The sequence below is a fragment of the Macaca thibetana genome, chromosome 14 (assembly GCF_024542745.1).
Source record: "Macaca thibetana thibetana isolate TM-01 chromosome 14, ASM2454274v1, whole genome shotgun sequence".
Lineage (NCBI taxonomy): Eukaryota > Metazoa > Chordata > Mammalia > Primates > Cercopithecidae > Macaca > Macaca thibetana.
Genome location: NC_065591.1, coordinates 56,950,594 through 56,968,758, shown reverse-complemented (window position 1 = coordinate 56,968,758; position 18,165 = coordinate 56,950,594). Strand labels below are relative to the sequence as shown.

Genomic DNA, 18,165 nt, shown 5'->3' with positions numbered 1-18,165 from the left:
AGGGACTGTATTAGGCACCGTGAAAGAAGCAGACTCATCCTTCACAGGCTTTGGTCTCAAGAAACATAAAGGTCTAGTTAGGAAGGTAAGACATGCCTAGAAATAACTTCAAAACAAGAAGAGAGATGAATGACCAACACAATCTTGAGCAAAAAGAACAAAGCTAGAGGTCTCACACCTCCTAATTTCAAAATACAGTCATGTGTTGCTTAACAATGGGAATACATTTGAGAGATGTGTCAATGGGTAATTTATCATTGTGCAAACACCATAGAGTGCGCTTACACAAACCTAGACGGTCCAACCTACTACACACACAGGCTATGTGGTGTAGCCTCTTGTTCCCAGGCTACAAACCTGTATAGCATTTTACTGTATTAAATATTGTAGGCAATTGTAACACAATGGTATTTGTGTATTTAAACATAGAAAAAGTACAGTAAAAACACAGATAAAATATTTTTTAAATGATACACCTGTATAGGGCGCTTACCACAAATGCAGCTTGCAGGACAGGAAGATACTCTGGGTAGAACAGTGAGTCAGTGGGGAGTGAATGTGAAGGCACAGGTGATTACTGCATACTACTGTACACTTTACAAATACTTGCACACTTAGGCTACACTAAATTTATTTTTAAAACTTTTTCTTTCTTCAATAATTAACTCTAGCTTACTGTAACTTTTTGTTGATATATGAGAATTGCACATATTTATGAGGTACCTGTGAGATTTTGATACATTCACACAACATGTAATGATCAAATCAGGGTAATTAGGCTATCCATTACCTCAAACATTTATCATTTCTTTATGCTGGAAACATTCCAAATCTTGTCTTCTAGCTATTTTGAAATATAAAATAAATTACTGTTAACTATAGTCACGCTACTGTGCTATCAAACCCTAGAACTTATTCCTTCTATCTAACTATATTTTTGTACTCACTAACCAACCTCTCTTCATCCCCACTACCTTACCCTTCTCAGCTCCTTGGAACCATCAGTCCACTCTCTACCTCTATGGCATTAACTTGTTTATCCCCCACGTGAGTGAAATCATGCAATATTTGTCTTTCTGTGCCCGGCTTATTTAAGATAATGATCTCCACTTCCCCCCAAGTTGCTGAAAATGACAGGATTTCATTGTCATTTATGGCTGAATAATATTCCGCTGTGTATATTTACCACATTTTCTTTATCCATTCATCCACTGGTGGGCACTTAGGTTGATTCCATATCTTGGCTATTGTGAATAGTGCTGCAACAAACATGGGAATGCAGGTATCCCTTTGATATACTGATTTCTTTTCTTTTGGATAAATATCCAGCAGTGGGATTGCTGGATCTTACAGTAGACTATTTTTAATTTTCTGAGGAACCTCCATAATGTTTCCATAATGGATGTACTAATTCAAATTCCTGCCAACAGTGCACTAGCTTCTCCCTTTCTTCACATCCTCACTAGCATCTGTTACTTTTCCTTTTGGAGAATAGCCATTTTAACTGATGCAAAATACCACATTGTGGTTTTGATTTGCATTTCCCTTATGATTAGCGATAAGAATTTTTTCATATAGAGTTGGCCATTTTTATGTCTTCTTTTTTGTTGTTGTTTGTTTCTTCTGAGACGGAGTTTCGCTCTTGTTGCGCAATCTCAGCTCACTGCAACCTCCGCCTCCCAGGTTCAAGTGATTCTCCTGCCTCAGCCTCCCTAGTAGCTGGGATTACAGGCATGCGCCACCATGCGTGACTAATTTTGTATTTTTCTTAGAGGGAAGGTTTCACTATGTTGACCAGGCCGGTCTCGAACTCCTGACCTCAGGTGATCTGCCCGCTGCAGCCTCCCAAAGTGATGGGATTACAGGTATTAGCCACTGCACCTAGCCCCGTATGTCTTCTTCTGAGAAGCTATTCAGGTCATTTGCTCATTTTTAAAATCAGATTATTCATTATTTTGCTATTGAATTGTTTGAGTTCCTTATCTATTCTGGTTATGAATTCCTTGTGGATGGAGAGTTTGTAAATATTTTCTTCCATTCTGTAGGTTGTTGCTTCACTCTGTTAATTGTTTCCTTTGCTGTGCAAAAGCTTTTTAACTTGATGTAATCCCATTTGTCTATTTTTGCTTTTGTTGCCTGTGCTTTTGGGGTCTTATCCAAAAAAAATCTTTGCCTAGACCCACATATACACCATGGAATACTATGTAGCCATAAAAAAGGATGAGTCCGTGTCCTTTGTAGGGACATGGATGAAGCTGGAAACCATCATTCTCAGCAAACCATCACAAGAACAGGAAACCAAACACCACATGTTCTCACTCATAGGTGGGAACTGAACAATGAGAACACTTGGACACAGGAAAGGGAACATCACACACCGGGGCCTGTTGTGGGGTGGGGGGAGGTGGAAGGGATAGCATTAGGAGATACACCTAATGTAAATGACGAGTTAATGGGTGCAGCACACCAACATGGCACATGCATACGTATGTAACAAACCTGCACGCTGTGCATATGTACCCTAGAACTTAAAGTATACCACAAAAAAAGTTTCATGGTTTCAAGTCTTACATTTAAACCTTCAATGCATTTATTTTGTTTTTGGATATGGTGAGAGATAGGGATCTAGTTTCCTTCTTCTGCATATGAATATACACTTTCCCCAGTATCATGTATTAGAGAGGCTGTCCTTTCCACAATGCATGTTTCTGGAACATTTGTTGAAAATAAGTTGGCTATAAATGTATGGATTTATTTCTGAGTTATCTATTCTGTTCCATTGGTCTGTGTGTCTATTTTTATGCCAGTACAATGCTGTTCTGCTTACTATAGTTTTATAACATATTTTGAAGTCAAAAATTGTGATGCCCTCAACTGCATTATTTTTGCTCACAATTCTTTTGGCTATTCAGTCTTTTGTGGGTCCACACAAATTTTTTAAAAATTTTTCTATTCTGTAAAGAATGTCATTGGTATTTTGGGAGGGATTGCATTGAATCTGTAGATCACTTTGGGTAGTATGAACACTTCAACAACATTAATTCTCCCAATACATGATCATGGGACATCTTTCCATTTGTTTGTGTTCTCTTTGATTTCTTTCTTCATATTTTATCATTTTCATTACAGAAATATTTTACTTCTTTGGTTAAATTTTTTCCCAGGTGTCTTATTTTTTGGTTAAATTTATTCCTAGGTGTTTTATATTTTTGTAGCTATTGTAAATGAGCTTACTTTCTTAATTTCTCAGATTGTTCACTGTTGGTGTATAAAAATACTGCTGATTTTTGCATGCTGGTTTTGTATAAAGGACATCCAGATTGGAAAGGAGAAAGCCAATTTATCCTTTTTCACAGATGACATGATCTTATATTTAGGAAAACCTAAAGACTCCACCAAAAAAGGGTTAGAACTGATAGACAAATTGTTAGCTGTGGTGTGGTCATATACGGTCTCTATTGATTTCAGGTATGTTCCTTCTATACTCAGTTTGTTCAGAGTTTTTATCATGAAGGGATGTTAAATTTTATTGAATACTTTTTCAGTATCTATTGAAATGACCATATATGAATACTTTTTCAGTATCTATTGAAATGACCATATAATTTTTGTTCTTGATTCTGTTCATCAGATATGTCACATTAATTTACATATGATGAAACATCCTTGCATCCCTGGTGTAAATCACACTTGATTGTGGTAAATGATCTTTTCAGCGTGTTGTTGAATTTCCTAGTGTTTCATTGAAGATTTCTGCATCTATGTTCAATAGGGATATTGGCCTGTAGTTTTCTTTTCTTTTTTTTTCTTTCTGTTATGGCTTTGCCTGGTTTTGGTGTGAGAGTGATGCTAGCCTTGTAGAATGAGTTTGGACTATTCCCTCCTCAATTTTCTGAAATAGTTTGAATACAAATGATATTAGCTTTTCTTTACCCATTCGTGAGAATTCAATAGTGAAGACGTTGGGTCCTGAGCTTTATTGGGAAACTTCTGATTGTTGCTTCAATCTCATAAATCACTATTAGTCTGTTCAGGTTTTCTATTTCTTCATGGTTCAATTCTTATATGTTATGTATATAGGAATTTATTCATTTCTTCTAAGTTTTTCAATTTGTTGGTATATAGTTGTTCGTGAGATTCTATAATGATCCTTTGTATTTCTGTGGTTATCAGCTGTAATGTTTTCATCTCTGATTTTATTTATTTGGGTCTTCTCTCTTTTTTCTTAGTCTAGCCAAAGATTTATTGATTTTCAGATTTTAAAAAAAGACAACTTTTAAATTCATTGATTTTTTAAGTCAGCTTATCTTTACTTAAAACAAAAGTCACGGGAGGCTGAGGCAGGAGAATGGCGTGAACCCGGGAGGCGGAGCTTGCAGTGAGCTGAGATCCGGCCACTGCACTCCCGCCTGGGCGGCAGAGCGAGACTCCGTCTCAAAAAAAAAAAAAAAAAAAAAAAAACAAAAGTCAGTGTTTCTGTAACATGATTTCAAATAAATGTCAAATACTAACTTTGTACTTTGTATTTCCGTAATTACAAATATCGCTCTGAACGAATCATGGCTTTCAGTGATATATCAGCATCTTCTGCAAAAGTTTTATATAACTATATAATTAATGAACAAACAATTGTTGTAACAATTTCGAAGAAATATTATTTGATGATAGTAATAATTCTTCTTACAAAAATACTTTTGTTTGAAACTCTACATAATAATAAGGTCCCAGAATATGTAATTTAAAATAGCAATAGTTTCAGGGTGGTCTTTTGTAATTTTTTTTAGCCTCAAATTCATTTATTTCTGCTCTGATCTTTATTATTTTTCTTTCCTTCTACTAATATACTAGCCAGGTTGGTCTCAAACTCCTGACCTTGTGACCTACCCACCTCAGCCTCCCAAAGTGCTAGGATTACAGGCATGAGCCACCACACTTAACCAGGATTTTCTTGCATTGTCAGGCTGCAAATTTTCTGAACTTTCATGCTTTGTTTCCCTTATAAAACTGAATACCTTTAACAGCACCCAAGTCACCTAGGTGCTTTGCTGCTTAGAAATTTCTTCCACCAGATACTCTAAATCATCTCTCTGAAGTTCAAAGTTCCACACATCTCTAAGGCAGGTGAAAAACGTCACTGGTCTCTTTTCTAAAACATAACAAGAGTCACCTTTGCCCCAGTTCCCAACAAGTTCCTCATTTCCATCTGAAACTACCTCAGCCTGGACTTAGTTGTCCATATCACTTTCAGCATTTTGGGCAAAGCCATTCAACAAATCTCTAGGAAATTCCAAACTTTTCCACACTTCCTGTCTTCTTCTGAGCCCTCCAAACTGTTCCAACCCCTGTCTATTACCCAGTTCCAAAGTCACTTCCACATTTTTGGGTATTTACGGCAGCACCACAATCTACTGGTACCAATTTACAGTGTAAGTGTTCACACTGCTGATAAAGACATACCCAAGACTGGAAGAAAAAGAGGTTTAGCGGACTCACAGCTCTATATGGCTAGAGAGGTCTCCCAATCATGGCAGAAGGCAAGAAAGAACAAGTCATAGTTTACATGGATGGCAGCAGGCAAAACGACTCCCTGAACTTCTTTAAGGGGGTTATTCTGAATTCTTTTTTTTTTTTTTTTTTTTTTTTTTTTTTTGAGACAGAGTCTTGTTCTATTACCCAGGCTGGTGTGTAGTGGTGCAATCTTGGCTCACTGCAACTTTTGCATCCTGGGTTCAAGTGACTCTCCTGCCTCGGCCTCCTGAGTAGCTGGGACTATAGGTGCCTACTACCACAACTGGCTAATTTTTGTACTTTTAGTAGAGACAGGGTTTTACCATGTTGGCCAAGCTAGTCTCGAACTCCTGACCTCAAGCGATCTGCACACCTCAGCCTCCCAAAATGCTATGATTACAGGCATGAGCCACCATGCCTGGCCTTATTCTGAATTCTTAGTCAGACATTTCATAGATCTGCAATGCTTCTGGGAACACTGCTAGAGCTCTGTTAGTATCTTTTGGTGGCATTATATTTTCCTGAGTTTTCACAATCCTTGTGTCTTTTTGTTGATGACTGCACATTTAAGGAGAGAGCTGCCTCCACTAGTTTTTGCAGGTGTTCTTTGGTGGTGTTGGACCTTTACTTCTTCATATCAGAACTTAAACTCCGGCTTGTCATTTTTTCCCATTCTGCGCAGAACTTGTAGTGAGTGTAAGAACTAAAACTTTACCCCAGAACTATATTGCTGCGCTGTTATTGCTTCCTAATCTAGGAAAAACATAAATGGGCACCAGAACTTAATCCCGGCCTTTTAGTTATTTCTAGGTCAGGGGAAGGCTTGATTCAAACGCCTAGGCTTTGTGGAAAATCCTGCTAGGTATTCCAGCCTTTCCATGAACTGTGCCCTTGCAGCACTATGCCCCTGGCCTGTCTCTCCAACATGGTGTCCCTGCTGATTGGAGAGCTAAAGAGCCACCAAGATCTGCACACCAGTCACTGTGCTCAGTGCCTCTGTGTGCCCCCAATTCACCCCCAGATGGTACAACCCTCCTGGTATTCCCAGTGGTTCCTATGGAGTACATCTCGAGTAGGCTTCTCACAAAGATTCCAGACCAGTGGCGAGAATGAATGCCCACCTCCAATTCCCTCCTATCACCCTATAAGCCATAGGTCTAGAAAAATTCTCTGTGAGTGGCATTATGCCAGCTTGGGGAAGGAAGTGGCACAGACTGAAATGACCTTTTCTCTTAACGCTTATCTCGATTCTGTGAGTCTATGGGGTTTCTCAGTTTCTCCTCCAAGTTCTGGTATATTCAGGATGGTATTCTTGTTTTTAAATCATTTCTAGTTGTATTTTTGTAGGGAAAGTGATACCAGAGGATCTTCTATTCTGTCATTTTGCTGACATCACCTTGCTTGCTGTAACTTTTCTACTTCATAAACTTTTTACCTTTTTTTAAACTTTTTGCTTCTTTTTAATAACACATAGCTTAAAACACAAACAGAGGTTCAGCTGTACAAAACTATTTTATCTCTTTATATCCTTACTCTACAAGCTTTTCTCTATTTTTCAGTTCTTTTACTCATTTCTTTTTTACTTTTTAAACTTTCTTGTTAAAAACTAAGACACATACACACACATTAGTCTACATCTACACAGGATGAGGATCATCAGTATCACTGTCTTCCTCCTCCACATTTTGTTCCTCTGGAAGGTCTTCAGGGGCAATAACAAGCATGGAGCTGTTATCTCCTATGATAAAAATGCCTGCTTCTGGATACCTCCTGAAGGACCTGCCTGAGGCTGCTTAACAGTTAACTTTTTTAATAAGTGAAAAGAATAGACTCTAAAATAACAAAGAGCATAATAAAGGCTGGGTGATGGCTCATGTCTATAATCCCAACACTTTAGGAGGCCAAGGCAGGAGGATCGCTCGAGCCCAGGAGTTCAAGAGCTGCCTGGGCCATACAGTGAGACTTTATCTCCACACACACAAAAAAAATTTAAATTAGCCAGGTATGTGGCACACACTTATAGTCCCAGATACTCAGGAGGCTGAGGCAGGAGGATCACTTGAATCTAGGAGTTCAAGGCTGCAGAGTAAGCTACGATGAAGCCACTATACTCTAGCATGGGTGACAGAGGGAGACTCTGTCTCAAAAAAAAAAAAAGTATATATATATATATATATGGTATACATATCATATATATAAGTAAATATATAAACGAGTAATGTAATTGCTTATTATTATCTAGTATTATATACTTTACATAAGTACAAGTCCTATGCTTTTATACAACTGGAAGTACAATAGGTTTGTTACACTTGATCTTAGCCAAAAGGCCGAGAAGCAATAGTAGGTTTGTTTACAATAGCATCACTACAAACACCTGAGTGATGTGTTGCCTTACAATGTCACATCACCTACAATGTCACTAGACAATAGGAATTCTTTAGCTCCATTATAATCATATGGGACCACCACCGTATATGTGATCCATCATTGACCAAAATGTTGTTATGCGCTATATGACTGTATATTTTAAGACTATCAAAATCAAAACAGCATGGTACTAGCATAAAAATAGACACACTGACCAATGGAACAGGACAGAAATCCCAGAAACCCACACATTAATAGTCAACTGATTTTTTTTTTTTACAAAGGTGCAAACAACACACAATGGGAAATGGACACCCTATTTAATAAATGATGATGGAAAAAATGAATATCCACATGCAGAAGAATGAAATTGCATTTTTATCTCATACCATATATAAAAATCAACTCCAAATGGATTAAAGACTTACATATAAGATCTGAAACTATAAAACTACTAAAAGAAAACACAGAGGATAAGCTCTGTGACATTAGACTAGGCAATGATTTTTTGGATATGACCCCAAAGGCACAGGCAACAAAAGCAAAAATAGACAAGTGGAATGGCATCCACCTAAAAAGCTTCTGCAGAGCGAAGGAAACAGGTTAACAAAGTGAAGGGACAACTCACAGAGTAAGAGAAAACATTTACAAACAATGTATCTGATAAAGGATTAATATCCAAAATATGTAAGGAACTCAAACAACTCAATAGCAAGAAAACAAATAACCTGATCAATGAATTGGCCGGGTGTGGTGGCTCACGCCTGTAATCCAAGCACTTTGGGAGGCCGAGGCAGGTGGATCACGAGGTCAGGAGATCAAGACCATCCTGGCTAACACAGTGAAACCCCATCTCTATTAAAAATACAAAAAATTAGCTGGGCATGGTGACATGCACCTGTTCTCCCAGCTAATGGGGAGGCTGAGGCAGGAGAATCGCTTGAATCTGGGAGGTGGAGGATGCAGTGATTCTAGATCATGCCACTGCACTCCAGTCTGGGCGACAGAGTGAGACTCCATCTCAAAAAAAAAAAAAAAAAAAAAGTATGAATGACCTGAACAGACATTTATACAAAGACATACAAATAGCCAACCAGTTCATGAAAACAATGTTCAACATCACTAATCATCAGAGAAATGCAAATTTAAACCATTATGAAATGATATCACCTCATACCTGTTAGAATGGCTGTTATCAAAATGATGAAAGATAAGTGTTAGTGAGGATGCAGAGAAAGGGAACACCTGTACACTGTTGGTGGGGATGTAAATTAGTACAGCTATTACGAAAAACGGTACGGAGGTTCCTCAAAAAAACTAAAAACATCACTACTATATGATTCAGCAATCCCACTGCTGGGTACACACCCAAAGTACCAAAATCAGTATGTCAGAAGGAGATCTGCACTCCCACGTTCACTGCAACATTACTCTCAATAGCCAAGATGTGAAAACAACCTCAGTGCCCATCAACAGATGAATGGATAAAAAACGTGATATATATATATATATATATATACACACACACACACACACACACACACACACACACACACAATGGAATATTATTAGCCTTGTTTAGAAGGAAATCCTGTCATTTGCAACACTGTGGATAAGCCTGGGGGACATTACGTTAAGTGAAATTAAGTGAAATGAGCCAGGCACAGAAAGACAGAGGACCTCTCTCCCACAGGGCCATAGGGGATCTTTTTTCTCTTCAGCCAGGGTTGGAGGCCAAGATAGCCCTTGAGAATCATTATCTGGGCAGCCTTGTTTACCTCCCTTGGGCATTTGAAAACAAAAGACAAACACCACACAATCTTACTTATATGTAGAACCTAAAAGAGTCAAATTCATAGAAGTAGAGTGTAGAATGATGATTACCAGAGGCTGGGAGGAATAGGAGGGAAGGAATGGAGAACTGCTGGTCAAAGGGTAGACAAGAGGAATGTTTTGAGATCTATTGCATAGCAGGGTGACTATAGTCAATAATAGCATATTGCACGTTTAAAAAGAATTAAGAAACTGACTGGTCGCTGTGGCTCCTGCCTGTAATCCTAGCACACTGGGAGGCCTAGGTGAGTGGATTGCCTGAGCTCAGGAGTTCAAGACCTGCCTGGGCAACATGGCGAAACCCCCATCTCTACTAAAAACACAGAAAGCAGATGGGTGTGGTGGTGAGCGCCTGTAATCCCAGTTACTTGGGAGGCTGAGGTGGGAGAATCACTTGAATCTGCAAGACAGAGGTTGCAGTGAGCTCAGATTGAGCCATTGCACTCCAGCCTGGGTGATAGAGCGAGACTCCATCTTAAAAAAAAAAATAAAAATAATAAAGAAAGTAAATTCTAATTATCTTACCACAAAAAAAGTGAGGTGATGGATATGTTAATTAGCTTGATTTAATCACTCCATGCTGTGTGCATGTATCAAAACATCACATTCTACCCTACAAATGTATACGATTATGATGTCAATTAAAAATAATAAGTTTTTTAAAAACAAGAAGGGAAAAGTACCTAACGAACAGTAAAAATAAAAATGGCATAAGAAGTCAGAAGAAAAAGAAGTGACTTCCAGCTGGGGTGATCAGAGAAGACACTGAGATCAAATGTTAACATCTGAAATGGGCCTGGATATACACACGGGATTTGGGCAGTCTAAGAACAAGGTGAACAGATTGCAAGGAAAGAGAAGCAATGCAAGTGAAGGTGGGCACATAAGAAAGCACCCATGATCGTCCAGAAGTTCTGTTGGCCAAGAGAGTACCTCAGAAATAGGAGTAAAGTTGAAATAGAATATTGAGACTAGGGCCAGTTAGGGAGGGCCTGACCATGAGGCTAAGAAGTCTGGATTTTATCGGGTAATTGGGGAGCTGGTAAAGATTTCTGAGCAGAAAAAAGCATCATCAAAGTTGTGCTTTAGAAAGATCAATCTAGCAGTAATTGAAGTAACTGAACATCAATCAAATGCAGATGATATAGCACAGTGAGTATAATGTAAGCCTGCAGGAATTCAGGAATTCATTTATAAAAATGTAATTTATATGCATCTTTTCAGTAACACAGCTCTATAAACTGTCTTGCTCATAGACTAGTACCTAATTATATAAGCATCTAAAAAGGTCATAAGTACTATTAAAATGATATCACAAAACCTCTTGCCTCTGCCTGGAAATCCTTCCACCCCCTTTCCCTTCCAGTAAACTCCTTATCCTGTAGACTTCAGTTTAAATGTCACTTCTTCAGAAAGGCCTTTTTTAAATCACTTATCCAAATTGGGTCCCCTTGTTGTTCTCTTTCAAAGGAACTTGTACACTTTCTTCATAACACTTATCACAATTTATAAGCATATATTTTGGTCACTAATTAATTAAAGTCTATTTCCCCCACTAGACTGTGAGGGGAAAGACTGTATTTTTGCTCATCATTATATCCTCCGGAGCCTAAAATGATGTAACACATATTAGGCACCTAACAAATATTTGTTCTATGAAGAATGAATGAATGAAGAAGAGAAGAACAGATTTTAGTGTCACCATAGTAATGCCCCTCTTTGCTAGATGCACTTACTATTGACTAAGATACTTTCTTTCAAAGAGAAAATTAAAAGAAATCTTAAACCAGGCATGGTGGCTCATGCCTGTAATCCCAACACTTTGGGAGGCCAAAGCAGGAGGATCACTTGAGCCTGGGCAACATAGTGAGACCTCATCTCTACAAAAAATCAAAAAATTAGCTGGCCATCATGGTGCATGCTTGTGGTCCCAGCTACTTGGGAGGCTGAGGTAGGAGGATCACTTGAGCCTGGGAGGTCAAGGCTGCAGTGAGCCTTGATTGTGCCACTGCACTCCCCCTTGGCAACAGAGGGGGACCTTGTCTAGAAAAAGAAGAGAAGAGAAGGGAGAAGGGAGAAAGGAGAGGGGAGAGGGGAGAGGGGAGAGGGGAGAGGGGAGAGGGGAGAGGGGAGAGGGGAGAGGGAAGAGAGGAGAGAGGAGGAGGAGGAGGAGGAGAAAAGAAAGGGAGGGAGGGAGGGAAGGAGGGAGGAAGGAAGGAAGGAAGGAAGGAAGGAAGGAAGGAAGGAAGGAAGGAAGGAAGGAAGGAAGGAAGGAAGGAAGGCAGGCAGGCAGGCAGGCAGGCAGGCAGGCAGGCAAAAAGGAAGTCAGGAAGTCTTAAATTTCAACTTAAAGCTGAATTCCTATGTGCCAAAATCAGAATAAAAACCTGTACTTACCCAAAGAAAACCTTAAAACAAATATTCAAGTCAAAATATACATTCCTATCTCTCATATTTTTACAGAAATAATTCCTAGTGCAACTACTAAGTGAACTAGAATAAGGAACAGAACCTGGGCACAAGAAAGCATTATAAGTCAGATGTAAAGAAGGCAATTATAGACTTGTAACTCCTTTATTCATGTATATCATGTTAGAATCTCAAAAAGGAACTTCAGCATTCAATGAAAGATTTTTACTTTAATCTGTATCATCACTGGAGTAGGAAAAAATCCTCAAAAAAGATGATTAAGCTTTTTTTTAAAAAAAAAAAAACAAGTAATTCACTTCCAAATAATAAATACTTGGTTTTCAATCACATGCTGTTTATACCTACGTACTTACTTCATGCCACAAACTTGGTGCAAGGCTTTCTTCATATAATAATGAACACAGACGATTAGCAATGTAATGAACCTCAAGTCACAGAAGTCTAGAGAAGTCCAAAGGAGTTCAACATGAGGCATTTGGGACCTTATCTCAAGTTGCAGCCCTTCACAAAAATTTAACTTAGAAAAATCACTCAATTTGCTAGGACACATGAAGGCCTAACCAACTGCCAATAAGTAGCTAGAGAAGTTGGTTTAAAACTAGAAATGTTGAGCTAACTTGGTACAATGAATTACCCGCAGCAAAAGGAAAAATAAGATTTCCATCATTCGTTTGCAGGGGTGTGTTTGTTCAACTATTGCAAATCAGATGCACTACATAAACTTAAAATGAAAAGGAAAAAAGACCAGCATAAATTTGTTCAGAGAGATATAGTCAATTTCACTATAAGGAAATACATTCCTAAAAATCACTACACTATGCAAAAATGGCACAAACAAGGACTTACGGGGGAAATGGAAATGTAGCTAGGGACACAAAACTCCAAATCTTTGTCAGTGACACACACACACACACACACGAAACCTAATAAAAAAATCATAGCATTTTTATACATGTTAAATGGTTAGGAAACATAAATATATGGCACCTTACCTTGAAAAAAAGACCTGAAGTTTACTTATAGATATAGACATTTGAAAGACTGTAGCTTTTGAATTCATCATGGGTGCCAGAAAGAAGGTTATCTGAAATCAGAAGGAAAGGTGTGACACCAGATGTGAGTGGGTGTGGCTCAAAACTTGTGGTGAACTGAGGTAGCTGGTAGATATTCCAGGTATGTACATGTGTCCGTTTTGTGTGTTCCTACTGGGCTTGGTTCAACTGTGTGCTGTATTCTGTGTTCACTTGGTGTTTCTTGCTGACAAAATCATGGATAAGGCAAACACGAAATTCATTTATGCTCAAATTGCTTCCTAATATATCAATGGCGTTGCAGTAAATTCACGTTTTCAAAACAAGTGTTAATATAGCACGACTGACTGTGTGGGTATTCAAATTCAAACAGCTAATGCCAACTGGATACTGCAATCATTTCCCATTCCTCAAATGTCTTGAGTTCAATGAAATCACAAGATTTTGAAGAATCACAGACTCTCTAATAGAAAACAGCCACTATTTCTAAATAGATTGGTATAATTCACATGACCAAACACTAGAAAATGTAGGGGTCCACTTGCCTCCATGAAACTACAATCTTCTTCATAAAATTGCTGCCTTTAAAGCAACAAAATATAAACAGCACTGGTAAATATAGCATTCGATCAAATCTAGTTTTTGCTCAGGAACACAGGATCTTCTCCCGTCATCATGAGCATTATCACTAATATACCTTCTCACACATTCCCAACACCTTCAGCAGCCATATTATGACAACCAAAGCACAAAGCCAACAAAATGGCATAGCCAAATTCACAAACCTTAGCATTTTTTCCTGCCCCTGGTGCTAGTTTCTAGGTTGGTGGCAGTGCATGACAATCATGTAGTAAAAACAGTGTTCACTAACAGACTTCATTTCATCTGGTTTTAATTAAGAAAATTTAACCTCTAGGAGAAATGTCTGAACCGCTATTTTTAGCATTTATCAAGTATTATCTGTTCCACAGGTTAAGCTCTCAGTTTAGTACATCATGCAAAGTAGGAGCTTCCTAAATCTTTGTTGAACAAACATTAGTTGAACTTACTTATTTGTTTTACTATTTTACCCCATAATTTTATTCCCAGAATATTAAATTCCATTTTCAAAAGCAACATAGTCACTACCGGCTAAAATATTATTTTTGGTTGCTTTTAATTACTATAAAATTAGAAAATAATTGCTGCAATAAAAAGTGAAAGAGTCCAGAGGGGATAAAATGAAGAGTCCATAGAATCTCCATTCTCCATCTCAGAGATTATCATTTCCAATGGTTCTGTGTAACATTCTAGAAATTTTCTTTGCATATATACAGCCTAAGTATAAATCATATATTATTGTAAATAAGCTCATACTATACCTATTATCACTAACTTACTCTTTTTCTAAGTATTATAGCCTAACCATTTTTTCATTATCCATATATATATTTACACATCTTTTGTTTTAATGGCTATATAATATTCCAATATAGATAAGCATTCTAAATTATTTAACAAGTCCATATCAATAGTCAAGTAAATTGCTTCCAAATTGTTTCTATTATAAATGATGCTATATGCAATAACCTTTTACATATATCTTTGTACACTGAGATGAATATATTTGTAGAACATACTCTTAGCAGTAGCACTGCAGAGATAAATGTGTATTTATTATTTTGATAAATGTCAGACCGCCCTCAAGAAAGGATCTGAGAGTACATTTTACCACATGCTATCATTAGATATTTTTGAACTTTTTCATCTTTGTCAGTTTGGTAAATGAAAAATAGCATCTTATTTTAATTTTTACCTTCTTAATTATAAATGAGGCTAAGTATTTTTTCAAAATTTTTCTGTAAAATATCTGTTCATACTGATTTTTTCTCATCTTTTTCTTGTTGACTTACCAGTGATACCTAAATATTAATGATATCAATCCTTCTTCTGTCAAATATATTGCAATCATTCTCCCCCACTTGGGTATTTGTTTGTTGATTCTTGTCATGGTGATTTTGTCATGTAAAAGTTTTTAGGTTTTTTTTATTATTAAATTTAATTTTATTTTGAATACTTGCTTGATTATTCAGCTAACCGTCTCTTATTTTCTTTAGTAAATGGTTTCAATAGTAAACATTATATATCCTTGGGTTTACATGTCAGCACTTCATATGAATTCTTTTTTTTTTTTAATTATACTTTAAGTTCTAGGGTACATGTGCACAATGTGCAGGTTTGTTACATATGTATACATGTGCCCTGTTGGTGTGCTGCACCCATTAACTCGTCATTTACACTAGGTATATCTCCTAATGCTATTCCTCCCTCCTCCCTCCTCCCCACAATAGGCCCCGGTGTGTGATGTTCCCCTTCCTGTGTCCAAGTGATCTCATTGTTCAATTCCCACCTATGAGTGAGAGCATGCGGTATTTGGTTTTCTGTTCTTGTGATAGTTTGCTGAGAATGATGGTTTCCAGCTGTATCCATGTCCCTACAAAGCACACCAACTCATCCTTTTTTATGGCTGCACAGTATTCCATGGTGTATATGTGCCACATTTTCTTAATCCAGTCTGTCACTGATGGACATTTAGGTTGATTCCAAGTCTTTGCTATTGTGAATAGTGCCTCAATAAACAGACGTGTGTATGTCTTTATAGGAGCATGACTTACAATCCTTTGGGTATATCCCCAGTAATGGGATATCCCCAGTAATGGGATGACTAGAAATGGTATTTCTAGTTCTAGATCCTTGAGGAATCGCCACACTGTTTTCCACAATGGTTGAACTAGTTTACAGTCCCACCAACAGCGTAAAAGTGTTCCTATTTCTCCACATCCTCTCCAGCACTTGTTGTTTCGTGACTTTTTTCATGTGTCTGTTGGCTGTATGAATGTCTTCTTTTGAGAAATGTCTGTTCATATCCTTTGTCCACTTTTTGATGGGGTTGTTTTTTTCTTGTAAATTTGATTGAGTTCTTTATAGGTTCTGGATATTAGCCCTTTGTCAGATGAGTAGATTGCAAAAATTGTCTCCCATTCTGTAGGTTGCCTGTTCACTCTGATGGTAGTTTCTTTTGCTGTGCAGAAGCTCTTTAGTTTAATGAGATCCCATTTGTCAGTTTTGGCTTTTGCTGCCATTGCTTTTGGTGTTTTAGACATGAAGTACTTGCCCATGCCTATGTCCTGAATGGTACTACCTAGGTTTTCTTCTAGCGTTTTTATGGTTTTCGTTCTAACATTTAAGTCTCTAATCTATCTTGAATTAATTTTCGTATAAGGAGTAAGGAAAGGATCCAGTTTCAGCTTTCTACTTATGGCTAGCCAATTTTCCCAGCACCATTTATTAAATAGGGAATCCTTTCCCCATTTCTTGTTTCTCTCAGGTTTGTCAAAGATCAGATGGCTGTAGATGTGTGGTATTATTTCTGAGGGCTCTGTTCTGTTCCATTGGTCTATATCTCTGTTTTGGTACCAGTACCAGTACCATGCTGTTTTGGTTACTGTAGCCTTGTAGCATAGTTTGAAGTCAGGTAGCGTGATGCCTCCAGCTTTGTTCTTTTGGCTTAGAATTGTCTTGGCAATGCAGGGTCTTTTTTGGTTCCATATGAACTTTAAAGCAGTTTTTTCCAATTCTGTGAAGAAACTCATTGGTAGCTTAATGGGGATGGCATTGAATCTATAAATTACCTTGGGCAGTATGGCCATTTTCACAATATTGATTCTTCCTATCCGAAAGCATGGTATGTTCTTCCATTTGTTTGTGTCCTCTTTTATTTCACTGAGCAGAGGTTTGTTGTTCGCCTTGAAGAGGTCCTTTACATCTCTTGTAAGTTGGATTCCTAGGTATTTTATTCTCTTTGAAGCTATTGTGAATGGGAGTTCATTCATGATTTGGCTCTCTGTTTGTCTGTTACTGGTGTATAAGAATGCTTGTGATCTTTGCACGTTGATTTTGTATCCTGAGACTTTGTTGAAGCTGCTTATCAGCTTAAGGAGATTTTGGGCTGAGACAATGGGGTTTTCTAAATATACAATCATGTCATCTGCAAACAGGGACAATTTGACTTCTTCTTTTCCTAACTGAATACCCTTTCTTTCTTTCTCTTGCCTGACTGCCCTAGCCAGAACTTCCGACACTATGTTGAATAGGAGTGGTGAGAGAGGGCATCCCTGTCTTGTGCCAGTTTTCAACGGGAATGCTTCCAGTTTTTGCTCATTCAGTATGATATTGGCTGTGGGTATGTCATAAATAGCTCTTATTATTTTGAGATATGTTCCATCAACACTGAATTTATTGAGAGTTTTTAGCATGAAGGGCCGCTGAATTTTGTCAAAGGCCTTTTCTGCATCTATTGAGATAATCATGTGGTTTTTGTCTTTGGTTCTGTTTATACACTGGATTACATTTATTGATTTGCGTATGTTGAACCAGCCTTGCATCCCAGGATGAAGCCCACTTGATCATGGTGGATAAGCCTTTTGATGTGCTTCTGGATCCTGTTTGCCAGTATTTTATTGAGGATTTTTGCATCAATGTTCATCAGGGTTATTGCTCTAAAATTTTCTTTTTTTGTTGTATCTCTGTCAGGTTTTGGTATCAGGATGATGTTGGCCTCATAAAATGAGTTAGGGAGGATTCCCTCTTTTTCTACTGATTGGAATAGTTTCAGAAGGAATGGTATCAATTCCTCCTTGTACCCTCTGGTAGAATTCGGCTGTGAATCCGTCTGGTCCTGGACTTTTTTTGGTTGGTAGGCTATTAATTATTGCCTCAATTTCAGAGCCTGCTATTGGTCTATTCAGCGATTCAACTTCTTCCTGGTATAGTCTTGGGAGAGTATAAGTGTCCAGGAAATTATCCATTTCTTCTAGATTTTCTAGTTTATTTGCGTAGAGGTGTTTATAGTATTCTCTGATGGTAGTTTGTATTTCTGTGGGGTCGGTGGTGATATCCCCTTTATCATTTTTTATTGCGTCTATTTGACTCTTCTCTCTTTTCTTCTTTATTA

The 18,165-nt window shown here is 37.8% G+C and overlaps 2 protein-coding genes, 1 non-coding gene and 1 pseudogene across 11 annotated transcripts in view; 2 read left to right on the top strand and 2 right to left on the bottom strand.

The window, feature by feature from the left end:
* RPL27A (ribosomal protein L27a) overlaps window positions 1-18,165 on the top strand; it is a 1,008,958-nt gene that overhangs the window by 858,745 nt on the left and 132,048 nt on the right. The gene's annotated exons all lie outside the window — the stretch shown is intronic.
* The window catches only part of STK33 (serine/threonine kinase 33), a 218,110-nt gene that overhangs the window by 160,404 nt on the left and 39,541 nt on the right, over window positions 1-18,165 (bottom strand). The gene's annotated exons all lie outside the window — the stretch shown is intronic.
* LOC126936763 (uncharacterized) lies at window positions 7,702-7,850 on the bottom strand (annotated as a pseudogene).
* LOC126936723 (small Cajal body-specific RNA 20) lies at window positions 9,556-9,671 on the top strand. Its single transcript, XR_007719542.1, has one exon. It is a non-coding gene; the product is annotated as a small Cajal body-specific RNA 20 (non-coding RNA).